The sequence below is a fragment of the Rhipicephalus sanguineus genome, chromosome 3 (assembly GCF_013339695.2).
Source record: "Rhipicephalus sanguineus isolate Rsan-2018 chromosome 3, BIME_Rsan_1.4, whole genome shotgun sequence".
NCBI classification, from domain to species: domain Eukaryota; kingdom Metazoa; phylum Arthropoda; class Arachnida; order Ixodida; family Ixodidae; genus Rhipicephalus; species Rhipicephalus sanguineus.
In genome coordinates, this window is record NC_051178.1 from 148,799,191 (window position 1) to 148,826,917 (window position 27,727).

General features: G+C 47.3%; 1 protein-coding gene and 1 long non-coding RNA gene across 2 annotated transcripts in view; one reads left to right on the top strand and one right to left on the bottom strand.

Annotated features, from left to right (window-relative positions):
* The window catches only part of LOC119387434 (solute carrier family 12 member 2-like), a 125,303-nt gene that overhangs the window by 76,535 nt on the left and 21,041 nt on the right, over positions 1 to 27,727 (bottom strand).
* LOC125757670 (uncharacterized) lies at positions 24,351 to 26,825 on the top strand. Its single transcript, XR_007415420.1, has 3 exons — positions 24,351 to 24,508; positions 26,480 to 26,608; positions 26,738 to 26,825. It is a non-coding gene; the product is annotated as an uncharacterized LOC125757670 (long non-coding RNA).

A 27,727-nucleotide genomic window follows, 5' to 3' on the forward strand; every position in this document is an offset into this window, starting at 1 on the left:
TTTTTTTTAAAAAAAAGGACGGTTACGCGATAACGGTCATCGGTTCTGCAATAAAGGCACCCTACATGCACCAAGAGGAAACGGCATGCCCTTTTGGCCCCAATTTGATGACGTCATTTAATAAGGATGAGAGTCCGGCGGCGCGCGTTTGCGTGCGGCAAACAGGCGTGTTCGAAAAGGCCACAATATCCAGCGTGAATGCGCGTGACCCGTCCATAGCAGTACGCGTCGGCGGCTGCGGGAAGCCTTGCGTGCGACGTGCTGCCTCTGCCGCTGTATACATGCTACACAGTGTACACAAGACGCCGGGTCGCGACCGAGCTCGCGCTTTAGCACGCGGCCCGCCTTGGGGCCGAGGCGTAGCCACGCTTTCGTGACCGGAAGCGGCAGTTACGGGGAAGAGCGGATGCCTGCCTCCTCCGACGGCACAGCCCCTCGACGACCCCAGCCTCCACCCAGCCATCGTCGGCGGGTCTCCATCCTTTGGATACTTCCGCCGAGGACGTCGGAGCTGACGTTTCGGGTCGGGGACGAAGAGGTGGTGAAACTCTTTCCGGATATGTCTAGCTGTATAGTCTATATGAAAGCCTCTAGAGATCTATATACGGTGTCTGTAAAATGGTCAATTTTATTTCCTTGGTAGGAGGTGGTCAGGAGGATTGCGCTAAATAAAACAACGCTCGCTGCTTTACGAAAGTCATCCCAGATTGATGAAACGAGTAGTGTGCTTACATTGTTCGCAAGCAACTATAATCCGCCGTGGTGATCTAGTGGTTATGGTGCTCGACTGCTGACCCGAAGGTCGCGGGATCGAATCCCGGCCGCGGCGACCGCATTTCGATGTAGGCGGTATGCTAGAAGCCAGTCTACTTCAATTTAGGTGCACGTTAAAGAACACCAGGTCGTCAAAATTTCCGAAGCCCTCCACTACGGCGTCTCTCACAATAATATCGTGGTTTTGGGACGTAAAACCCCAACACTTATTGTTACGTTTCTCTGAACGCTTTAGCAGCGAAGGACACGCACTGACGTCATCGCAGCCGCCTTGTAATTGAAAAGTTCGTGCGTTAATTTATCTCTCATATGCCGCGGCAGAGTTGCGGCGCGAATTTTGGGCAGCACAATTTCAAGGAAGCAGGCTTCGCTAAAGCATTCGTCAGCGGCGCGCGTATATACAATTTAACGGTAGCTGACGTCACTCTGGACGACGAAGAGAATCAGTGTTAAGAAAGAAAAAAAAAATAATAAGTGTCAGGAGTGTCCGCCATCACGATATCCTGAGCGTACACATAAAAATAAGGCTTTTATTTAAAGGTGACGTGTATCGAATAGGAACGCGGTGGTCGACATGCTTGAGTCGCCGGGAAAACAAGAAAAAAACAAAAAAAAAACAAAAACAAAAGATCATTGAAAAGCTTCGAACATTACGGTCACGACACTCAATGGCCGCGTAGACGAGGAATTAGTCACTAATACGCCCTAGAATGGCTGACACATACATACAACGGCTTCTTTCTCAGGAATGACTCCGAAGGGTGCGTTGCGTATATAGCGTACAAAACGAACGGGCCGCTCCAGTTGGCAGACGTTCAGATGGTTCGCGAGGACGTTACAAGGAATTCGCCGTCACAGCTTCAATACGGCGAAAAAATTGCAAAAAGAAAAGAAGAGGTAAACATACAGAAAATCCAACCACAAGATAAGATCTTTTTTTCCGTTTGAAACCTGCTTCTCGTATTATTTAGGACGACGTTAACGGCGTTCCACGCCAATACGCTACCTGGAAAAGCGGATCGCAATTCGGCAATCCCGTCGCTTTAAAGGGCCCCTCACCAGGTGACCTAACGAATTTTAGTTACACATTGCAAGTTGTTGCGAGCCCAATAAAGAGCATTATGCCACAAGAATTTTTCTAATCGGTCGGTTAGAAGCTGAGAAAAACAAGAATTTGTAGCGGCGCGAAACCATGATGCGAGGAGGCGAGCTGCAAACCCTCGCCGCTCGCCCCGCGTAGCCTTCGCAAGCCAAATCCCTTCCCTACCCTCTTCGGCACGCGAGCGGAAGGATCAAATAATGCATACGCATGAACACGTCATGCGCACAAAATGTCACGAGCGCATGACGCGCCCGAACCAGCCCGAGCCCCCGAGACGCGAGCGGTGTTGTGGCGGCGTTCTTTGCGCTTCATCTCTGCAAGTTATGCCGAATGCGCCATCGCCGATCACTTGGCTTTCAACCTATTACTGAGCACGAAAGCTGCAACATTTGTACGGACGCGAGACTAGCGGTGTGCCGCATGAACATCTAGTTAGACGCGGGAGGATAAATGAGCCTAATGAGCGCTGGAACGCGGTAGAAAACTAGTTTCGTTGTAAAGGGTGGCGTCCGCACGATGCGCAAAGCGCGAGAACACGAACGCGTGCGAAACGGAGGTAGATTAGTCTCGAATCTCGCTGCGATTCGTAGTAAAAATTAAAAAAAGAAAACGCACACATTCCGTTTGTGTGTTTTATTATTGCTCTCAAGTTTTATTCATCCATTTAAGCAACAAATTACAAAAAACTACGCGTCGTGTCAAATAATTATCGCAGTGTCACGTGCTACTGTTGGCGACGTCAGAGCACACTCGTCTACGTAGAGGAGCGACGTCACAACACTACTATCTACGTAGGGCCATTCTCTCATGTACGTCATCCCCTCATTCTCTGGGCGCGTGGACGCGAGAAGAAGGGCAAGCAGCGTTCAGCTTGAAATTTGACCCATTTACGCGGCGCGTAGCGTTGCAAATTTTGGCAGATGTATTCGTGAACGCCTAGTGCATGGATTGCGCTCATCAGCTCAAAATTGTCAAACCTGGTGAGGGGCCCTTTAACATTACGGAAGCGTCCGCCTCGGTGGTTTCGGTGCTCGGCTTCTGACCCGAAGATCGCAGGTTCGATCCCGGCCGCGGCGGTCACATTTCGATGGAGGCGAAACGCTAAAGGCCCGTGTACTGTGCTATTAAAAGTGCACGTTAAAGAACAGCAGATAGTCGAAAATTCCGAAGACCTCCACTACGGCGTGCCTTATAATCATATCGTGGTTTTTGGTAAAACGTAAAACTCCAGATAGTACTATCTTAGCATTACGGAAACACCCGCCGCGGTGGTCTATAGTGCTTATGGTGCTCCACTGCTGACCCGAAGGTCGCAGGTTCGATCCCGGCCGCGGCGGTCACATTTCGATGGAGGCGAAACGCTGGAGGCTCGTGTACTGCGCGATGGTCAGTGCGCGTCATAGAATAACAGGTGGCCGAAATTTCCGGAGCCTTCCACTACGACGCGCCTCATTATGACATCGTGATTTTGGCACGTAAAACCCCATGTATTATTATTTTTAGCTTTACGTAAACAAAAAGAAAGAGCGTCCCTGCTAATGAACGAACGGCATGCATCGTTTCCGCCGCGCCGTACCACAGCTATACAATTTCGTACACGCATGCGCGAGCAGGTAGGTATATATCAGTGTAGTGGCGGCTATGGCTGTTGCGCCACACAGTCGCGACATGTGTTGTATAACTCAAGGTTAGTCTTGCGCTACACAAAAGAGTCGGGGGGGAAATGAAGCTGCGGATCCAATGTAAAGAACGAAAAAGAGTAAGCGGGGGTGGCGGGCACGGGAGGAGGTTAACTCGAATAGAATCGTTACGTCGAGCGAAGCATGGCGCGAGAAGGAAAAGAAAAGAAGATGAGGAGAGGGAGGGTATCCGCGTGACCAGCTGTAACAGCCAGAACAGAAAGAAAAAGGCAAATGGCAAGAATTGAAGCGAAAGCGGCGCGAAGCCATTGCGGAAGCGAAACATTCGAAAACGCACTCACTGTGCGTTTGTAAGCGCAACAAAAAAGGGCGGGCAGCAAAGACACGCGAAAAGTTCGCACTGCGGCCGAGGGTATACTATTTAAGGAGTGACGTCAGCGGGTGGTCTTTCATCGAATGACACGTGGTCGGCGCCGAAAAGCCCAAGCCTTTTTTTTTTCTTTCTTGCTTTTAAATCGATGACGACGCGTCTGCGACCGCGTCGCAACGTGCTGTCTGGCCCCGGCCATTACGGCATTGATTGAGAGATTCGCAACCACCGTGCGCGAACCGTGCTATCACGGTTGCGCCGGTAATTGTCTCGGCGTGACACTCGATCGTGAGACGAAGGCGCGTCACGTTTAGTGCACACTACGGGGAGAGTGTGACGCGAGAGACGTCGACGCCCCAAGCGACGCCTTATATTTACTGGTCGAGCAGAAAGAAATGTGGCGGGCCGTGCAGTCTATGCCATGGCAAATGGCTATGAAAATGCTGTTACAAGTAGCGGGTATGACAAAGGCAGCAGGAAAAAATGGACATAAAATCATACGCGAACAACTACAACAGCGTACTGAGGCTGAATGAAGGAGGATGTTCCTGCGTTACGAGAGCGCGTAGCCAACACTAGCCAATATTAGCCGAAATTCGTCAGTACTAACGTTATGCGGTAGGCTTCACTATAGCGTACCCTTCGTACAGCTTGTAGGTCCGTATTCCTATTCATACAACCTCTATAGCACATGTCCCACTTTACGTCACTGCGATCTTTTCTTTCCCAGTATTACCTATTTTCTGTAATGCTGACCCGAGAACACTACTCATAAAACCCCAGTTTCCTTACTAAATCATAGAGCTGAGTGTATTCGACTTGAGAATAGCGTTTGCCTAGGCTCGCCCGTGGCACGTGCCGAGAAGGACTTCTAGCAGAAAGCGTTTAAAGAGGACAGACAGCACTCGGTGACGTGGAGGACCAGCAGTGAATCTTCGTCTTTCGTCTGCTCTCGTCACTGCTTTCTGCTGGGAAATCCTTCCCACTAAATGTGTTCGGCTAACGTTGTAGCATATACTTGCAACGATTCTGCGCGCAGCTCGGACTCGGAAGCGTGCGCAGATGTGAGCGACCGGTTTATGCAATGCCGTGTGTGACAGGCACGGATTTGAGCGCGTACACCAAGCCGCTCGGCCGCCGTCGCGTATACAGACGGTTGTGGTTATGAGGGTGACTCGTACGCGCGGCACGCCGACAGACGTCAAGGGCGGTTCTTTCCAAGCGCTGTGTCGCGATCCTGAAACTGTTCCTTTGTGCATACGCCGACACCGTCAAGAGGAGGGCGCGGGGCGAAGTGACACACGCGAGCTTTACGTACAGGCGTAAGGATGAGCAAGTGCGCGCCAACCTATATATGTGCGGCATGTGGGCAAATTGCTGATATCCTAATTACAGGGCTCACAACAAACGCCGCATATTACATGACAAGCTTCTTAAATGCCTAAACAACCGTAAAAAAAGTTGAAGAAATTGTTATAAGCCCCAAAATCCGAGGAATAAGAAAGCAATAAATAACTAAATTATTCTACCCTAAATTCTTACGTCTATAGAGAGAATCTCCTGGAGAAGGTAGTTTGCATTTCCATCCTTCTCTCTCCCCCTCTTTGTCACCGCTATCTCTCTTTCCTTAAATTTTAGTCGCGTCCTTTCATATTTACTTTATCGTTACAGGCGCCTGTTACTCTGGGATATCATAACGTTATCAGCTTCGTTTCGGCGAATCGCTGTCTCTGTGAACTAAATTCGCGCAGCAATGGATACGTGTTAATGAAAGCAAGCGAGCTTGAGGGAGGGGGGGGGGGGGTTACGAGAAAGAAAGGTGCCGTCTAGCTGTCGGGAATGTGCGGAATTTGGCTGTGGCAAAGCGTTGCACGACCTTGTTCGTAAATGATTTAGGGACCAGCGGCGCCTTATGATGTCAAGGTGACCTCCGCTCGATGACCGGTCTCCCATAGCTGTGTTCATTCTCGATCAGCTTCGAAATAAAGTCACCTAGTGATTCTGAGCAAACAGTCGGAACAGACGGTGAAGGATGCTATACAGCGTCGGGGTTGAAGCCATCGATTCTATGCACTAAACTCATAACTTCTTCCTTCAATGTCACTTTTCTCTTTCTCTCTCTCTCTTCCAGGCTATTTCTCTTTCTCTGGCACTGCCGAGAAGGCGTCCTTGGCGTGAGAGAGTTACTGCGACTTTTCCGCTTTCAATAAGAGCGCCCCCATACAACTTAGAAACGAAACTGGAGACGTTATTGATTGACCTTTTTAAATTGGCACTCTCGCGGTTCTCACGGCCACTTCCCGCAGCAAATATATCGAGCAGATGCCAGGACATAGTGCAGGCTCTATCACGAAAATAGAAAAGAAAAAGGTCACTGAGAGAGACAGAAAGAGAGACGAAAAGAAAGAGCGTTGTATAAAAAGAGTTCAAACTCAGCTTTTTCGGTACTTTCTTTCTTTCTTTCGCCTTTTTTTTTTACCTGAATGCATGGGGAGAGCGCGCAAGTATAGAAACGGGACATTATCAGGTATTACCAGCACAGTGTTGTCTACTGTGTCCTCGATTGTTGTCACTTTGCTGTACTCTTCCTTTTCTTTTTTTTTTTTTATCCCTGCTGTGCATCGTCTTTCCCCTTTTACTATTTCTGAAAGTCGATTGAGTTGGTTGCTAATGTTACGAGAACCAGAGCTACTGTATGTACAAATACACAGTAATTGTAACGAAAACATGGTTACAGCGCTAAGCAAGACCAAACGCAAACACACAATAGATAAGACCGGCGCTGCTGGACACAAAGTGGTTTCCTTAGAGCACCGAGAACCCCTTCCTTGAAATGCTTACCACACCTGGGCGGCTATCAGTGGTGTGACGTTTCAGGTTTTCCGTCCCTACCATATTTCTCACGGAGAATTAAAATCATAATTGATTGATTGATTGATTGATTGATTGATTGATTGATTGATTGATTGATTGATTGATTGATTGATTGATTGATTGATTGATTGATTGATTGATTGATTGATTGATTGCCAACGTCCAGCCACCTCGCCCGAAGTGCAGCATGTGTTCGGTCATGTTCTTCTTCGCATGTCCTTCGACGCACGCAGACACTCAGGCACTCGCCGTCGCATTCAATGACGATCAAAAGGGCGCACCGCGCCTCCCCGTGAAAGCTGTTACGCGCACAATCTTCCATTTCCTTCTCGACCGCCTCGCTGCAACGGAGATTAGAGAGCGAGGAGGGTGCGCATAGGTGGGGGAGGGTACGGTAACCCACGAGCGTCACTGAGAAGGGGCGTGCGTGATTCGCCCTTCGCCTCCATTCCTTTTTTCGACGAGGCGAGAGATGGACGCACATTGTCTCTGCTTGCGGCACCAAAATGAACGGCGAGGCGCCATCGCGGCGGCGTCGCCACCGAGTGCCGGCGGCAGTGGAAGAGGAGGGAGAGTTGGATAGCGGCGGGCACACCGCCAGCGCAGCTCGACACGACGTCTGGACGTGCCCCGTCACCGACGCCGCCAGCGACACGTCACCCAAGGCCGACCCGGAGGGGGCTTCCACTCAAGGTCGGGGCGGGCCTACCCTCTCCCCCCCCCCCCCTGCACCTTTTCCTTTCACTGCAGTTCGCTTCTTCCACCGAAGGAATTTTCATCCGCAAGGCCCCGCCATTACTTTTCTCTCTTCATATTCCCGACATTCGCTTTCCTTTATTCTTGCTTTCAATGTATAGTACGTACGTACACTTTCCTGCTTCGAGCTCGATATTGCCGTTCCGCACTCCTCCTAGCAAGCGTAACGGTTCGGACGTAGGTTGGATCCAAGCTTCGTCCTTCGTCCCAGATCCGTTGGATCCATTGGCTCCGAGACGACGGAAATGAGGCGTGGGACACTGAACCCTGCGGCTATGACACAACTCGCTGCCGTCGGCGGCACCTGAATTCGATACCGATGACAATTTAACGTACCGCGCAGCGTGGCGAAATGCAACCGATCGAGTGTACATTGGCGCCGTAGCTATCCGGCATGCGCGACACGTGCTTTGCCTCCGGGCAAGTAGTTGTTTTACGTGTTCGTGCTGTTTACTTTTATCATTTTTATTCCGATTATTTCTTTGAAGCACGCGTGCTAAGCGAAAGAAAGCGATTGAAATGAAAGGCTACAGAAACAATGCCAACGTAGGCCGGTTGGTGTGCGTGCGCTTAGTCTATTCGGTGAAAAAAAAAAAAAAAAAAAACGTTCTTTTATCGGCGGAGGCAAGCAACGGTAGGATAGACGACCTGAGACTAAAAGGATATACGTCATTGACGGTATAATCCTGATAAGTTAAGCCCTATACAGCAGGGAAAGAGGGGGAATGCACGTGCTCTCTTTCCGTCCCTATCGCATCCTGTCGACCATGCTTAAACACCACAAAGAAATAAAGTTTCAAGGGCGTGATGCTTTACAACAACAAAAAAAAAACTTTAAAAATGTGTAGATTTAGAATTTCCCTTCCTCGAAGTGAAGCGCGCCAAAAGGTCAGGGCGGGCGAGTAAGGTAGACGTTTAAACAGTAATAATAAAGGAAGTGACGCATCGGAGAACTTTCCAGCGCTTTGGCGGAAGTTCGGCAGCGTTCGGAAACACCAAGCCACGCTGCTTCCTGTTAAGAGATCAATAACTTTCCCGAATGTTGATGACGTAGCATGAAAGTCTGAATCAATGCTTTCCACCTGTATACCACGCCACGTGATCTTGTCGCGGGCTGATGTCGTTCTTTAACGCCATCTGCAGCCACTTGCAGCACTCATAACCGCGCAGAATAATAAAGTGCGATGCTTCGAAAGTGCCCCGCGAATGACAATCTTTTTCGTCCACATGATTATAGTTTATGAGTATATTCTAAGCTGCGGCCGATCGGCAAGGTCCATGGGTGTCGTTCCTAAACACATACTGACAGCTAGAAATAAACGCGCCAGCCGTTCTCCTTCGTAATAACACTTGCCGTTGCGTAATGCGGCAGGAGATCTTACGTCGACGCACTCCTAATTCTGATTGATCTGTAGCCACACGTTCTATAGCGCTCGCGTGGGGCGGTTGCATCGCTCGTATACCGGACAAATGGCCTTGTTTGCACAGGTTATACAACGCCCATGTGGGTAACAAAGCGTATATGCATGTGCGGTGGGCTTCAGCTGTCACGACGCTGACACGTTACGTGATCGGAAGTGAACGTGAACAAAACCACAAGATCCAACTAGAGTGACCGACCAGGTTAACAAACTAGACTGCACGCCAGTCGAATGTTTACTATCCAACCTTGCAGCCTGAAGTCACACGTAAGTGAACCAGACGCAACATCCTTTGTTTGTTTTTGTTTTCTTTTTGTTTGTTTGTTTTTCGAGGTGGGCGAAGAAATTGTCAGGTGATATTAAAAAGCTGATAACGAGGGAAAATAAACTACGTCAAACACGTGCTTCCTCAGTTTCCATGTTATCTCTGTGTGGATTGCAGGAGGGAGAGAAGGAAATTCGAGGTCCGATAGACGATCCGGATGCGACGGTACTGGTGCAGTTGGGTTTTTAAACTCTAATCTGTTTCGACATCTCCGACAGCCACGCATGGGTGCAGACGAGGACCCAGCAAGAAGGCTTGTCTAACCATAGGCGGCCCTTTACGGGCAGGCACCTGGCACTTCACACGCCGATAGGAAACAAAACAGAAGCCGGAGCCAAGCCCAGTTGGATTGAGGAAGCTATATAACCATCTTACGAACCAGTTCCTGTAACCAAGAATCAAGTGAAGTAAGGATGCGTAATGATAACCGAACCCGAAGGAAGCGTCTTTCTTTTTCTTTCTTTCCACCTCTATCTCTCCCTTGGCAGCGGCCTGTTCTGATATCGAGGAAGAAGATAAAAGAGGCACGCCATAAGTGCACTATATATAGCGCCAGATGCGTCAAAACCGGTCTGGGAGAAAAAAGCACCGCAGGGAAGGCCGGCCTTGGTCGAGCTTTTAAGTGCACAGCAGGAAGCCATGCATTTAGAATCAAATAAATGAAGAATCACAGAGCGATCACGTGGCACCCCGAAGCGTTAAATGCGGCTGAACGTTGGACGCCGCCACCCATGTGTACAAATAAACAAATAATCAAGAGTCTATCGTATCTGAACTGGCGATCGAATAGGAGACCGAGAGGATACTCTGAATGTCTGCACGTCGTTTGCCGTTCGTCTTGTAAAGCAGGCCGGAGTGTAACCCGCGTGCCACGTTAGCTTATCCATGTCAGAACTTCTTTGTTCCATTACTTGAGTATCGTGACCCAAATGACGCGGAAAGGTCAGGAATTAGGTGAGGAATCCGTAAACATGACTTTTAGGCGATAAAGTCACGTTTACGAAATCGCACCAACTTGCCAAGGAAGAAGCGTCATTTTGGTAAGGAATGTAGTCACTCCGCGCAAAAGAAAACTAGGACAACCTCTTGTTAGTTTGTTTTTTAGTTTCTTTCATTCGTTTGTTTGCTCGTTTGTTTCTTTGTTTTCGGGCTATCGCTTCATTAAAAACACAGAACAATACATTCTTTTTTTTTTCAAAATCAAATATCACCTCATGTACCGGCAAAGATTGCATCGCGCACATGCTGTATGCTATAGTAGATAGTGGCATGCAACTATAGCACACTAAAACATAACGGCGACATCAAAGCGGCAAAAGGAGCGCTACGACAACTTGTACGAATCCGCTGCAACGTTCGACTGTCTGCTGCATTGCATATTAAATATATAACGCCTTTGAACACTCCTCTTCGCGTTGATACGTGCGACGACATGCACTCTAAGAAAAAAAAAAAGTGCATGTGTTATTCTTTTCGGACAATTCTGACTTGCCACGTATATGACTCTCTTTAAAGAAACACGTACGACTCTACAAAGAGAGTAAAATGATCTCTAAAGAGAGTTCACGTGTTTCTTTAAAGAGAGTCCTATATGTGGTAAGTGAGAACTCACAAAGGAGTGTCAAAGGACTCCTTTTTTTATTTTTATTTTCTTAGAGTATAGGGAGTTATAATGCCAGCGCATGACTTTTGGGTGTATCGCCCTCTTCCGCCGAGAATGTGGCGGTTGACATATTTTTTTTTTCCGCTTACGGACGTCTTAAGGTCAGAGGTGTAATGTAACTGCGCGCTCACTTCGAGTCTTCTACTACATTCATTGAGCACGTAATACTCACTAAGCTTCAGGAAGCAATTAACGAACGAACACGCTCAGATTACCGCGTTCCATCACGCTTCACCGGACAGAATCATATAGTCTGCAATTAGTCGGGTGAAAACGAACTAAAAAAAAATCAAAGAAAAAGAAACGCGTCGGTGAGTGTTCCTGCAGAGGTAATCCTTTGGGGCCAGGAATACCAAGAGTTTCACCGGCGTAATTTTGTTGTTAATTTGTTGCCTGAGGGTCCCGCTGCGGCCTCGGCGCCAACTTATCTTCATTGGCCAGTAGCGTTTACGCATCCGAGCACGGGGCATGCCTCGCGTGCCTGGCTCTTTTCCAAAGGGAGAACTAGTGGTAGGTATGCAGCGTGGCAGCTGACGAAACGGCGGACTCACTGACCGCGGCCGGCGACTGGCTCGCCATTCGCTGCAGCTGCGTCACTTCCTTATGCTGATGCCTCTAACTGCACTACGTGCATAAATCGGTGCACTGTACGTAATGCAAATCGACCAGTGACAGACAACAGTCTGAATCAGCGCCTCCTCTATTTTTGTCTGGATGCACTGTTGATTTGCAGACAGCTCGCCTATAAGTGTTGTACTCCAGCGCTACTGTCGGATCGGGTAGTCTTGTTGAAGAAGATAGGGGGTGGGGGGAGGGGGAGGGCGGGGTCATTAAGGGGGCGGGGAGGGGTCTTTCGGTCACGTACAGTTGGCTGCCGGTCAATAATGGCAGGCAAGTGGCGCAGCCATTTTGACTGCTGTGTTTCTATTATGACATCATACTCTCCATTTTCATGGTAGGCTTCATGCGTCCATTTCAATTGCAGGTTCAACGGAAATCAAAATCGACGTTTTCGTGGAATCCTGTACGATGCAACCGACTATGTGAATATACACGTTCCAGCATGAGGTTGCAGTGTCAAGCATATTTCACTTCTCGAACTCAAAAGGGCAATTGTATAAATGCTCCAGCCAATTACGTTTTCTCAGTTCCGTGACGTCATTGCGGAGGTGAACTTAGTTCAATATATCGGTGTCCAAACCGCTCCTGAACATTTTTGAGCGGGTCTTTTACCGAGTTATCGGATCGCCACGCACGCAGCATACGGATTATTTTGACACGTTGCGAGCATTACCGAAGTGAACAATTGTGTGCTTCCATGAGTCCGTACACCAATATAACTTACTTGTACGCGTACAAGTTATTCGTGCATTTTCACCGGCATTTCGTGAGAAGGGATGCGCGCTCCTTATTCAACGAGCACCAAAATCGCGACCTTCGTGTTGCGACCAGCGCGACCGAAGTATCTGGAACCATGACATCGCGCTCACTAGCAGTTAAGACACGCCGCAGCTGAGTGTATATGCTTTCGAGCAAAGTATATAACGACACTGCTTTACGTTGTGAGGGCAATAACATTTAAACAAAATAAATCTGTGTAAAAATAACGCCGCTAAATTCCTCCCCTTGACATTCAGACTTATATCGCAACATGTGTCACCGCGCTGCCTGCTCTTATCGAAGCTATAGTAAGAGAGCTGCATTGAAATAAAATAATGCCAGCGATGAAGAGAGGTCACTGCATCAACGCTGTTTAATATCTGATGTTGAAAGAGAGGTGCATTTTGTGGCATGTTATACATTCTCGCATTTGTGTAATATTACGCTGCTGATTTAGCTGCTGCAATGGACGTTTTAACGCATGCCGTACCGTATATGACACGGCGTTCATAAACTTTCCTCTGCGTGTTTTATTCATTCGCAACGTCTTTCTATGGGCGCTGCTGCCGAGCACATAAGCTCGCAGTGTCGACTCCCATTTGCGGCAGCTGTGACTGGGCAAAATATAGAAACGCTTGGGTGCTTTTTGAAGGACTTCAAGAGGTCTATATACTCGGAGCCCTCCACTAACACATCGGATAGCACGCTGTCGCGTATCGTAGAAAGTTTCGTCCGCTCATTTACTATAACAAGGCATCCGTGCGAAAGCCTTGCGAAAGCGAAGTTGAACACAAATCTGGGTATGTTTCCCGCGTAACATTTACTATGTCATACTCCCTGTGCTACTTCGGATAATTGATCTATTGCAATTTATCTGTTGTAATCTCTGCTTCAGTATATGGCTTGTATTGATGCTAGCATGTTTACAGATGCTTTCTCATTTGGAGTTTCGTTTATTTGCTTGATTACGCGGATGTGTTTGCTTTGTCTGTTACTTTTATACTCGTGCTGTTACTAACTTTTCCAAATCATGAGTCCCCCCCCCCCCCCTCTCTTCCTATGTAATGACTTTCATTGAGGGCAGCCGCGGTGGTACGGTGGTTATGGTGCTCGGGTGCTGACCCGAAGGTCACGGGTTCGATAAAGGCCGCGGCGGTGGCATTTTCGATGGAAGCGAAAATGCCAGAGACCCGCGTATATACTCAGATTTATGTGCACGTTCAAGAACCACAGGTGGTCGAAATTTCCGGAGCCCTCCATTACGGCGTGCCTTAATCATATCGCGGTTTTGGCACGTAAATCCCCACAAATTATGATTATTCTGACTTTTATTGGACCGTTTTGGCAAATAAGTAAAAGTAACGATGAAATCAAGTTGACGGATGTTCACCTGTGCTTTCAAGGAACGGGCTAGCTTTATACGAAGGGCGTCAAACATGTAATCGAACGAAAATGTCAAGGCCACGCGAACAGCCAGGAAAGGAGGGGAGAAAAAAAAAAAAAAGGCGGGCGCCCCGCACACACCCAAGCCTGTCGATATAAGGGGGAACGGCCCTTATCCGGCGCCTACGATCTTCCGGCGGATATTCAGAGCCGCCGCTCGACGATTCTGTTTACTTTTCCGCCACTGTCGACATCGTATACACTTACGTACACGACAGCGTCAGTTTAACCAACGTGGCGACGCCAGATACGCGGAAAGAAGTTACCGCCGCGTACTTCACCGCAATGCAGATGCTTACAAGACGATCGAGAACTTCCAGGATCGATTCTCGGCATGGAGGAAGGAAACAGTTAGGAGGGAGCTTTCCACAATGCGAAAGAAAGAAAGAAAGAAAGAAAGAAAGAAAGAAAGAAAGAAAGAAAGAAAGAAAGAAAGAAAGAAAGAAAGAAAGAAAGAAAGAAAGAAAGAAAGAAAGAAAGAAAGAAAGAAAGAAGAAAGAAAGAAAGAAAGAAAGAAAGAAAGAAAGAAAGAAAGAAAGAAAGAAAGAAAGAAAGAAAGAAAGAAAGAAAGAAAGAAAGAAAGAAAGAAAAGCAGTATGTCAGGCACGCAGACGCAAACATCGCTTGCCCCTATTATCCAGATAGGGCAAGGGCTCTAGAATTTTCTGGTTGCTTACAGCATGATAGGTCCCGTTAGTGGTGCCCATGTAAATGGAAGCTCCACATTGCACCCAGATCAGAATGCATCTGCCGCATCCGGGAATCGAACAAGCGATCTTCTGCTCCAATAGTGTAACACCCTATATAGAGTTATGGGCTCCTTATACAATACAGTATACGGTATACCGTGATGCCCGTTGGACAGCTTCTCTCTCCTCTCTCTCTAACGCTGCGCAGTCCCTAAAGCACGCGAAAACGCGGGATAGGAAGGAGGTAGTAAATAAAACATTTACATTTCGCGGAAGGAAAAAAGAAAATCCCGCGGAAGCGTCTCTTCCGCCCCGGGGGAGTTCTCTTCCCGGCGCTATTTCAAGGGCAGCACAGCGTCGGGGCGGGCCGGCACCGAAATAGACGGCCGCGTTACCACCCTCCCCACCATCGCTCCTGCCTCAACAACGCGTATCGGAGCAGCATCTGGAAGAAGGAGACGACGTACGCGGGCTGCCGGCATCCACACTCGAGCTGAAGTGCATTGCCCCCGCCCTTGAAGAGCGATATACGTATAACAGGGAAAAGGCCAGACGTCCTGCGAAATTGTTTTGTTTTCGTTGTTTTCTGTATACCTTATACGGCAAAGCTGTCTTAGTCCACACTGTGCCGTCGTCGTCGTCGTCGTCGTCGTCGTCGTCGTCGTCGTAGTAGTAGTAGTAGTAGTAGTAGTAGTAGTAGTAGTAGTAGTAGTAGTAGTAGTCTTGCAGGTCACGTGACCAGAGGGGAGAATGAATAAAGAAGTAAATAAAACGAAATGATGATGGTGATGCACGTGACCTCGCTAGCCAATCACAAACACTCGCGCGCTTACAGCTTCATTGTCCGGCGGTTTTCACGGCGTGGAAGTTGCTTTTATTTTTTTTTTAATGTTATTAATATCGTTCTCCAGTCTCTACAACCTTGAAATGTCTAAATGGGCATCTCCAAATCCCCACTTATATTTACCGCTTCTGTCACAACTTTGCGAGCTGTAGTGTACATTTGCATTCTTTCCTAACGAATTTGACAACTTGGCGTAATGATAGGTATTCGTGAGAGAGCGTCCGTGAGCGGCGGTTGAGGCGAGAAGTCGTAGCGTTAATTTACGTGACGCGAATAATACACCCATTAAAATAGCGTGATCAGAGGTTCTGGTTAAAGACGTCCTTTGCGTTATTATTAATTAGCCGAATCGTGTAGATTCATATATTATGATTACTATAGCGTAACTTCCCACTCCATATATCTCGATGCTCCACACCAGCTTGCTCCGCTTTCTATTGCTCTAACTTCGTTCTGAGAAACCAGAAGGAAAGTGCCCAGCTACGCCGATACGATCTCGCAGCTTGCCAAAAACCTCTCGATATCCCTTCATTAGCGTGATTACGTGACGTATACGCTTTCCAATATCTAGAACGCGGTATCGTTATCTCGAATATAGTGCTAGTTTTCATGCTTTCTTCGCATGTCGAGCTGGAACACGCGCAACGTATATTCTATCACCACTCCGCGGGCGCAATCTCTAGGTTGTGTGATATTACCCCGTGGAGCGGCTGTAGTATTATAAGGGGAGATATACCATGGCGTCACGACGCTGGGACCGACGTTTTAAGCTCCCGGAAAACAACGCGCTTGTCCCGTGTGCTTTCGTTTATGCGTATTACTGTCGAGGCCAATGCGTGCCGTCGTTCGTAGGCCTCTTCAGTCAGCTTTCTATTTATTTTACTCGTTTATTACGACACTACAATCACCCGAAGGCATTGGGGGGGGATGTTACAGAAGGGGAAAAAGCTCGAATAATGCTTACAAAGTGAGCACATCAATAGTATAAGACACGAAGAGTAATCACACCAAGAGCGTAGGTTCTGCCTGCAAGTCAAAATAAGCGTTATATACGCGCTAGAACAAATATGCCGTCTTAGCATACTTACAAGGTCTTCATAATTTGTTTACACCACGACCTGGCGCAATTTATTCCATTCTTTAATGCTGCAGGGCAAGAAAGACGATTGGAATACTTTTGTACGACAAAAAAATTTCCACAAGAAAATTACGGGGTATGCTGTCCCCAATGTTAGTTTATGACCAAACGCTACTGCCGTATTAACTCGCATACTGTACGCACTGACTGGCATACGTTAGCTACAACTATAGTATTGACTAAATGATGGTTAACGTTGCCTACCCGTCGTTAAAACAGTAACGTTACCTTCATTCAATCTAGACCAAATGATTTAGTTGTCTACCTTTTATCTCTCTCTCTCTCTTTTAACGATGTTTGCCTTTTCTCTACACCAAAATATATATAGGTGGACACCAACAAGCATGAAAACAGCAGCGTATGCCGGCAGCTCTACCGCGGCAAGATATATTGCCTGACCTTGACAATCGTCTATGATATTTCCTGCCCCCCTCCCCCCCCCTTTTTTTTTGTTTCCTTCTCCACGCCTGTAAATATGAAAAAGATACGATGTCCTTTAGAAGATCAAGTACGAATGCGAAAGCAATTCGACTAGCCCAATAAACAAATGGACACGTAGCAAATGTAGTTCTAATTTCTAAACAAATTCAACAGTTAATGCTGCAGAATCATATTCTTACTGTAAAATTTTCGCAAGAGTCTCCATCCCTATCCCCTCCCCTGTTTTGCCGGATCGAACCAATAAAGTTGTTCTCTCTCTCTCTCTCTCGTAAGCTTAAAGGCGCTAGTTTGTCCCCCGTGCCTAATAAGCTTACCCGAGAGGTTAGTTAGTTAGTTAGTTAGTTAGTTAGTTAGTTAGTTAGTTAGTTAGTTAGTTAGTTAGTTAGTTAGTTAGTTAGTTAGTTAGTTAGTTAGTTAGTTAGTTAGTTAGTTAGTTAGTTAGTTAGTTAGTTAGTTAGTTAGTTAGTTAGTTAGTTAGTTAGTTTAGTTAGTTAGTTAGTTAGTTAGTTAGTTAGTTAGTTAGTTAGTTAGTTAGTTAGTTAGTTAGTTAGTTAGTTAGTTAGTTAGTAGTTAGTTAGTTAGTTAGTTAGTTAGTTAGTTAGTTAGTTAGTTAGTTAGTTAGTTTTCACGGCCGTGACTAAGGCCAATATGCTACGCATTTCCTTCAAGTGATATAGGAGTGAACCGTTTGCGGCGACAAGTTTTCCTTTTTAAAAGAATTTTCTGGCTCCGTGCAGACGTAACTCCGCTGCCCGAGCGAAGGCGTCCCTAGCGGCAAGAAGCGCAGATTTGGCGGGATGCTCGCCTGAGGGGAAATCGAGGAACTATGGCCTTTTACGATGACTAGACTTTTCGTGCTTTCGCGCTTGGCCATGGAGTGACGGTCCGTCCGCGTTATCAACGCGATCAGTCAGCCGCAGGTGGTGGACGATAAGAACATTATAGAATAAGCCAAGCATCGCTCCGCGATTGCACTGCTCGCTCCGCGCTCCCGCTGCGACGGCGCGAGGTATTTTCGCGGGGAGTTCGTTTTGTGTCGGTTGCGCTACTCGTAGGAATGCTGAACTCCAGGATAATTGCTGCGTTGTTGGGTGCAATCAACAACTACAGGAATTCTCCGGGCACGCGTTTGTACCAGTTTCCATTTAGAGGAGTCGGCGCAGCAAATGCAGTGCCATGGCCGTTCGATTGAGTGGTTTTTTTTTCTGTTTTTTTATTTTTCAATCAGCGGCCGTGACAGTGCAATTGCTGGTATCGCGAGTGTCAAGCTGCCGCTGAGTTCGCTGCCGCGTTAGCCCGAAGGCGATAAGCTGTGATTGTTTAGTGAGCGAGCCTGGGGCCCGCGTTACACGTGCGCAGTTTCGCTCAACGGGCTCGTCACCTCCGTTGTCATCCCCCAGCTCATGCATCTTATGTTGCCGCGTTCGCCTGAGGATACACGAGGTCTGGCGAAAAGAAGCACACGCGCTAACGCTACGTTCTTTGCCAGCTGCTAACAATTTTGACGTCTTTGAAGCAAACGGGAAAGGAAAACGCCGTCAATGCGAAGCACCAAAGCACGGCGCAATGGCTTGCCGCCGCCTGCGTCGTCTGCTCCCTTATCCCGCCAAATCTGCCGCCGTTGCCGCTTTGGCGCTGAAGGCAGGGCGCGACTGTGGCGGCTCCTAACGTATGCACGGTGCCCTATTCGTGTAACATATTCCGATGCGCGTTAGGGGTTCGTAATCAGAACACTGTTTTGAACTACATGCTTCTTCTCATTGCAGTTATGCAGTTATCGTTGCCGCGCGCAATATCTTTTTTTCTAGCCTTAAGTGTAAGGGGCGTTTGTTACGGGACAAAATAGCACCCTAAGGGGCGCAATATATCTTATTATGTACATACACTCAGTTTCCTGTATACGGTGCGAGTGCCATACTGCGTTTATGAAAACGTTTGCGCTACGGTCTGAATGTACGCTTTGTGACAACAGAGGCGCAGAGCTTCCCGAGGTCAGCATATACGTATGTTCCGGCTTCGTCTCTCAGTGAAGTAATGTCATGGAGCAATGTACCGAGATCGCGTGACGTTGGAAGAGCGGCGAGATGTCACTTTCGTCCTGCTTTGCGTGCATTTCCATACGCCTATCAGAAACATATCTGCGTGTTAAACATTATACCACGACCAAATCCTCGTTTTTTTTTTTCCTAGAGCGAAGTCCTGCAGTTATCTTCTCCTTATAGTGAGGAAGCGCAAACCAACGAGGTCGCGCGTTTGACTGCCTGCCACGGCAGTCACATTCCCGTGAAGGCAAGTATACTCAGTGTTTCGGGTGTTGTAAAATCAACGCGAAAAACCTTATAGATGCCTCATCAAACGTGAAAACTGACTGTCGGCGGCGTCAGCACGGGTGATGCGAGAAATCATCATGTGATGACTGCATGACGTCAGCATGACGTTACAGCTCACCAAAATTTGTGACTTTATCATTACGTTACATAACGTGAAGTACTGTGACGAAGTAATGACACGACATCGTCGCTTGGTCAAAAGTTGACCGATCCCGGAGGCAGTGCAAAATCACGTTAGGTGCCTTCGTGTGCGGCACCAGTACAATAAAGTAAAACAAGTAAAAGTAAGGACAGTAAAAAAAGAAGAAGATGGCTTTCGCCTTCGAGGCGTCTTAGACATAAGGAACCCTGTGACTTTTTTTTACCGCGGTGTGTTCCCCTTTACAGCGTGCAGCTTCGTGACGTTTTTAACGCTGCGACTTATTCTTAATCTCAAGGAAGCCCGTCAACCCTATCTTGTAGTGTTGCACCGCCGCAGCGGGGAGCAGATAGATCGTGTCGGTAGGGCGGACGCGTGCGATGCCTTGGGTGTCCGAGAAATTATTATTCAACCCCGCTGAAAGAAGCGGCTTCGCTGTACACGCGAGACTGCGACCACCTTCGCTTCGTTTCGCACGAATGTGCTTTTTTTGTGTGTCAGCAACGTTCACGTTTTCGCGTTTGTTTCTTCATTTTAAATTCCGTGCAGTGGAAGACGCATACACCTACTCGATCCCAACCGGTCTCCAACGTATACAACCACACCTCAACACCCACGGGAAGCAACGCTGCCGCGGCGCTGCGGGCATTGCTGCGCGGTCGTGCAATGCACTGCAGAGCCTCTCTCGTTGCTTAGCTGGTGTTATTACGAAACGCACTTTCCTTTCTTGTTATATATGTGTGCGCGGGGGCGCATACATTCAACGCCCACGATAACATTTTTTATGACCTTTCTGGGAAGTGCGCGCAACTTTTGTGCAACGGTCAGCTGCGAACTGCTGTACTACATCTTCCCAAGAACAGGCTGGTTTCTCTCTTTTTTCTTTTTTTTTTTCGTCTATAGTAAAGGAACGATCGAATGTACGCGCGCTGGCACGCACAATGAAGTATAATGGCAGCGCGAACATTCCTCGCTTCTGACACGCGTTTGGGCTCTACAACGTAAACAACGCTGACAAGCGCCTGTACAATGCCTCCGAGATTGGTCGGCGCAAGGCACCCGATACCGGAAGCCATTACAAATAAATGTCTGGCATTTTACACACGACAACATCATATGACTATGAGGTACGCCATATATAGGGGCCTCCGCATTATTTTTGACCACATAGGGTTTGTTAACGTGTACGCAAATCTAAGTACACGGCATCTTTATCTTTTTTCTGTCTTTTTTTGTTCTTTCGCACCCATAGGAATGCGGGCTCCGTGGCCAGGAATCGAACCCACGCCGTGATGCTCGGAGGCGGCGGTGACAAGAGAGGTCTGACGTGGGGAAAGAAAGGGGGCGGGGTTTGAAATAAATTGTTCTTCCTTTATCCCTTACCCGCCGTAATGCCTGCGTGACTCTATGATGTCCTTTTGCTATTAAAACAAGATCGCTGGTTCAATCACCCGATTATAAAATTTAAACAAGAAACGCAATCAGGACGTACACAAGAAAGACACCACTGAGGTGCTACATGAGAATGTCGTTTCACATTTTTTTGTTTTACAATGTTGCAGCAACAAGGCCAAATTTTCGATATCGATCCGCAGCAGCGGCGGCGGCATTCCTGTAGCGCGCCAAGCAAGAAAAGCTTCTGCTACATATATAATTCGATGTGCGGTAAAAAAAAAAAAAACGAACGTGATCAAGATCAAATCGATCCATCAGGACTCCTCCCATCGCCCTAGGTATTGATGCATGCTTTGCGACGTTGAACCAAGTCAAATCAATCAGTTCGCCCATTTCCTCAAGAACGAAACACGCATCAACATCTCCCCGAGCCAATCTCCTCCGCCTTTACCAACACGAGCGGCGATGTACGCGAACATTGAAGGTGCGAAAACATGGAACGTTCGTTGACGCATTTCGTTCACTATAAGTGAGGAGAAAAAAAAAGTTATTTGCTGCGAAACAACCGACAGTAAACGAAAAAAAAAAAGAAAGGCGTGATTGAGTGACTCATTGCAGATTCCTAGAAGAACCACCGCGTGCAGACCTTTCTGCGTAATGGAAGTTTTTTTTTTTTTTTTTCTTTAACGCTGGTCAGCAGAATGCAGCAACTTCAGTTCGGCGTGTCCTCTCTCGGCAGCTTCTCCGTAAGGCTTATAGAACTAGCGTAGCACGCTGCGTTGCCCCATCATTCAAACTCCATAGACAAGTTCGTAAACGAAAGGAAGCAGCCAGAAACGACGACTAGGCGAAAAATTTTCTTTATCGTTGTTGTACCTTCGACCAATATAGTTTCACGAACTAACGTTGGAGGATACATCCATATTTGTTTTTCTTGAAAAATTACGCAGCGCGTATGTTGTTGCCGTTGTTGTTGTTGTTTGCACTAAATGCCACAAAAGTGCCGCCTCCCTGCATAAAATCGTTATTCGAACTCGCCCATTTAAACTCAGTTACTAAACTATTATAACATACCTTCGTTTTTTTTTTTTTTTTGCCAACATATTCAGGGTATGTCCAAAACCTCCCTGCCTATAGACCTCAAAAGCCAGTGTATGATTGTGCCCAGAACCAACGCTTTCCGTCGATTCACCTTGATGTGTCATCGATGGTCCCAACAAAAAATAACCAAACCTAACCTAACCCAACAAGAAATACTCGCACGCCGTCAACAACATTGACGCAGGCATCTTTTCTTTTATTTCTATTTTAGAGTACCTTACAAATACAAGAATGCGCGAGTAACTTGCACGATCTGACCTTGCGCGTAGAGTTCAAGCAGAACGTGTAATGCACTAACGTGTGGAAGCTGCATGCGGTGTAGATAGGCAAGTTCCTAAAGAAAACAAACAAAAATAATACTGGCTACAAACGCGGTAGCCTCGACAACGCGGCTCGTATTCTCAGCGAGAAATAGCCTCGCGTGCAGCCGACGCACGCACAACTCGGCAGCTTGCGCCGATAAGTTAAGGAGGCGTGACGTTTCTGTATGCGGGGGCAGTCAGCTGGGGGTCAAGAATCCGCAGTTCACGAACACGCACACACGCACACTAGGCGATGCAGCGGACACCGTACGCACTCGCCGAGGACAGAGGCGGTGAGAAAAAAAAGAAAGAAGGAAGGTTTGCCGCGGGTTTATGTCAAAAGAAACGAAGCCAAGGAGACCTTAGCGCTGCAGAGTCATCAGGAAATCTCACGATACTATAGAGAACGTACATTCGGGGATCCATCACCAAGGGTTTCAAACACTATATATTGATCCAACGGAAAGACCACTATAGATATCCCGAAGGTCAGCTACATATAAAGGCGCCGATTCGTACTTTAAGGTGTATTTTGGAAACAGAAGGTGTCAAGCGAACGCTATAGGTTTAGATTTTCATGTCAACAGCAGTGAGGATAGACTGTTTATAGTGTGGCCCGCGGCTACACTGAGAGCGTGCTGTGTGTGTCATTCATTCATTCATTCATTCATTCATTCATTCATTCATTCATTCATTCATTCGAATTGGTCTCCACGTTCATTCGTTCTTTCACAATAATAGCCGTTTCAAGGGTGATCAGATCGTTCTGTTTACTGCGCCACGCTATTACACAAATGAGGAGAAAAGGCACGCATGCGCTGAACTCGAAATAACGTTCGAGAAGGCTTCGACTAGGGCTAATTGGTACGACAGTGTTATGTTTCTTGTCATTCGTGTAACAGCGTAACGCTGTAAACGGAACGTTGCCATACCAACCAGCCCCAGTTGTATAGCCTCGGAGACGTGATGGTTACAGCATCTTCTCGAGCTGCAAAGAACCTCAATAGCTATATACTATATATTGTAACCGTGGGTACAGTGACAGCCGGAGATAAGGCGCGCGACAGCTGCAGCCGCTGCTTCGTAAGAGATGCGCGCTTACGTAACTGAGGGGAAACGTGCGCCGCGGCACCGCGTCGATTACGCAACGACGCCACTGGCCCCGCGAGAAGAGGCGAAGCAGCACCGCCGCTGCACCGTATGGCGGCTGGCCAGAACTGCTACGTCGTGGCGCCCCGACCGCGGAGGCTAACGCCGGACCCACAGGAGAGCCATGGACCCGCGGCCCCCAAACAGATGGCGACCTCAAAACGGCTATTTGCACGGTGGTGCACGAATTATGCGAAATTTCGAATACGAATCGAACACGAATATTCGACGAGCCGAAAAGGCGATATGATCGTCGTGATCAGCCTGTCTCGTTACATAAACTGCAGCACCAAGGTCTCTCCCAATGACGTCCAACCTACACTCTTAACCGCGTATCCTCTATGTATACCTTTACCAAAATTTATCCTTTATCCTATAGGTTACATGGGTCGACGTTTTTGTGTTTTTTGTCTTCCCAAGTTTTAAAGGTTTACTTGCTGATTCACAGAGGTTACAATCTAAATTTAAAGGTATATGGCTCGTGTATACCTTTAACGGTGACCTTTAGAGCTGACAGAGTCTTCGCCGTATACGTTTAAGCGTTTACATTCAAGGGGCAAGGGTTACAGATTCGGCGAGGGCGATCGGGAAAGGAAATTCTATTGCTCCAATCGCGCGCAAGCAGCCCTGAAATGATTTGGTGCTTGCGTGTGCTAGAATACTGGCAAGTGCGCCGTCCACGGCGCGCGGCAATGTGGGCGAGGTGGTTGTATAGAGCGATGAAACACTTAGAGGGCCGTGTCATTCTGAGGTGTTCTACCGCAACGTTCGCGGTAAGGAGAAAAAAAGTATGGTACCTGCTTCTGTACCTCGTTTCCTGCAATCACAACGAAATTGCGCGATATGAAGTCTCACGGAAATAACTGCTACAGAGGCTGTTCACGAAGCTGTCTGCTTCGCGATTACAGCACCTCTCTTGCGCTCAGCGCCCTCTCGCGTCACCATGAGTCTCTCAGGGAGCCCATATACAGCAACTATGTTACACCATAGTCTCATCCCACTACTTGAACGTGACGCGCTCGTTATAGGCGTGTGGCGGCATGTTCGGTATGAGTTTAAAATGCCCTTCAAGCACAAAGACATTTGTGGCGTGTTACGTGGCCGGTGCAATGAGCTCCAATGCGATTGCAAGCAATATATGGTGGTGTGCGCCGTCGACGATGCCGAGGTTCGCATTCGATGCGACTATTGTGACCACAGTCCCAGCGCCCACAACAGGATTGCTGAACTCGGTAAGCAAAGTTTTGTTTTGCAGCCGTTGTGCGCTTTCCCTTTTGTATGCCCTGACAAATGCTGTTGCCTCTCGTATACAAGAGTTAGGTAATCTAGTATTAAGATATAAATTTTGTGGCGTTATTTTGTTAAAATTAGTGCTCACTTGCCATTGACGGACTTATCAAGCGAGCACGTAATACTTGCTTTGTCTGCACGTGTGAGCTTAGCATCTTTTCGCAACGTTGTTAGGTAAGAAGTGTTACGTGCCATGTTCTGGCTGATGTGGCGTTTTGCGGTGTAGTGTTTGTGCTAAAAGCGTTGTCCGCCCCAGGACTTATTCAAACCTCACTCAAGCGCACGCGAATGAAAAGGCGGCTCTGTGTTCTCTCGCTGGCGCACTTGTGTGACCCCTCGCGCTCTCCACGACCACCTTGTTCTTCTCATGTTACCACGAGCGCAGTCGGAGAACGATGCTGAAATGAGTAGATAAGCATTTACCAGTGCGTTCCTTCATATAACAACCGAGTCTACGGCTGCAAAGCGACATAATCGCTTCCAATGCGGTGCACCGAAGCATATATATGGTATAGGAGAGTCTGCGTGCATGTGTGAGCTCCTTGTTGCCGGTGTTATATGAGCACACGTATGCCAGATGGCATATGGGCATGAGGCCAGTCGTGGGCTCGTAATCTGCGCTGTGGTTTTTGCGTGTACCTCGCATCGGGAACACGGCTACGCGTGGCTACGCACCTGCGGAGTGTCATTGCATCTAATCTGCTCATGAATCAATGCTGAGTGGTGCTAGAAGAGGGATATCGATGAGGTGCTTCGTGTCCTTTTCACGAATTAAAACGGGCTCGTCCGCATTTGCGGAGCCATGTTCAACCTCGGTGTGATTTGATTGACCGTGTGCTCCGCTTGTACCGTCCTCCAGGCTCATATACTGGTTGGCGTGAGCAGTGAATCCCTGCGTATTTATTATTAAAAAGGCACTGAAAAAAAAAGAATTTTGCACCTTGTGTTTTCTGTTGCTAACGGCCCATTTATCACGGCCGGAAAGCTCGTTTACTTGAGCGTGTAATGGTTAATAATTGGAAGACTGTTCTCGTGCCCAGTGAAGTTTCGGTTTAAAAGAGCATTGAGTGAGGCGGGACGTAAAGTCATTTTCGTGTAAACATAGCTGGTTACGTCAGCTCTCAAAACCGCGTTCACATGAGCACCGAATCAAAAACTCTTTTCAACCAAGGCCCTCAGGGTGCTGCTATAATCCCCTCTGGTATGGTATGATGAACTTTATTCGGGTCCTGAAGATCAACCCTAAGTTGACGCAGGCGGCTCCCACGTTGGGACAGTAAGGTTTAACCTTACCGCCATATCGTGGGCCTTTTGGACGGCCTGAACTTGATCTGAATGAGCTCCACTGTGAAGGACTCTTTGCCACCAGTCTCTTTCCTTGTCACAGTCTGTGAAAGCCACAGGACACTGCCAAAGCATGTGATCCAGAGTAATGATGCCATTGCACTTCTCTCAATTGATTTGTAACTCCCTTTCTGGATATATCTTGCTAATAAAGTTTATGTTGTAAATATATATGCGTCACCCCTCTCCCTTACATTTGCATTGCCGGGGCAAGGACGTCAGCATTTGTACACTCGTGCAAGTCCATTAAGGAGGCATATAAATAAAGAGATAACAGGAAATTAGATATAGTGGTCAGGTGAGAGAATGTGGTATAAAATGGGTTAAAATCTCACAGCAATGTTTCAGTTAAAACTATTAATCCGTGAGATTAGTGGCCTTGCTGAAACTGATAGATATAGCAGTTTAACATAATGAGATCTATGAATGGTGCAGTCTCTGACGAAATTTTTCAACTCTTAGTGCGATGTACTGAGCTTTATTTCCCTTTGTGCAGATTACTCTATCCTGAATAGGCTCCACCATATTTTTATGTTTTCATGCTCATTCCCTTCTACTGTTTTCCACAGAGTGTCTTCATACGGAGGCTTTCTCTGCAAAGAAAAATGCAGCGGCACCGAGAGAAAAGATGTAATACTGCTCTCTTGGAGGAATCCAGGCCAGAACTAACAAAAGAGGTGGCATTGGCAGAGTTGCAGGTAGGCTGCAATTTTTATTCAATTTTCATACGAGACGAAATGCTCCCAAATGGCGTTTATGTTCTTTATCCTTCCATGTCAATGAGGGCCTTAATTGTTTTGTCATATTTGTATTTTTGTGTATTCCAGTTATTGGCTTCGAACAGCTTAAAAGGGGCCACAATCAACTACGAAAGGGTTTTGTGCCTCTTGAGAGCCACATACCAAGACCGCTGCCAACACCATGTAGACCCCTTGCCAAATTATTTTTGGTGGAAGAAACTGTAAGTTTATACTTTATATCAGCGTTGATTTAAAGCATCGTAAAGCATCTGTTTCTGAGCAGTGGCACACAGTAGAGTTGTAAACTCACGCAGGAAAATTAATCTTGTGGCGTTGTATTCAAGGCCCGACTGATTTTTCTTTACTCTCATGGTTTAATATAACATAGGTCTAGCTGAATGACTTGTTTCAAATTCACTTTTTTAAGGCACGTGAAGGGAAAATAAGTGTTTTTCTTGTTTTGCTGCTTCTGCCATAGCTTTGTGCTGAGCTCCAACTGCGCTTTGGGTTCACTGTGAATGAAGGGGAACAACGGCTAAAAAAGGCGGCACAAGTTTTCTCAGAGAAGGAAGGAAGGGAGACTTCATTTTTAGAGCTCTCGAAGCACTTGCAAGGTTCGTCAGAGCACTCACTGATCATTGAGGTAAGTTATTTTCTTTTTTCTCTGCCTAACTGTATTCGAAAAGCGTGAAAGACGCACTGATAAGTGCTCATGTGTCAAATGAAGTGCGAAAAATAGACTTGGACTAAAGCTGAATGTCTAGCAAATGGCTGCATTTTGTATATAACACTCTTTTTTGGGTCTTTGATGATTCGAATTACAGGCTGCTCTACCGACAGAAATAAAAATTGCTGCACCACATGTATACGTATACAAGGACCAAGCTTGGGTGTATGGAGGCAGCAAGGAAGAAATAATTCACCTCAAGGAACTGAACATTGAGCGTGCCGTCGTCATATGCTTTCTCATATACTATCTGAAAAACCTCATGTACCCGTCTGCTTTTTCGCAAACCCTGAATATGGTCCAAAAACTTTTAAGACCTCAAGAACCTATCCCACGTGGGCTTATTTCAA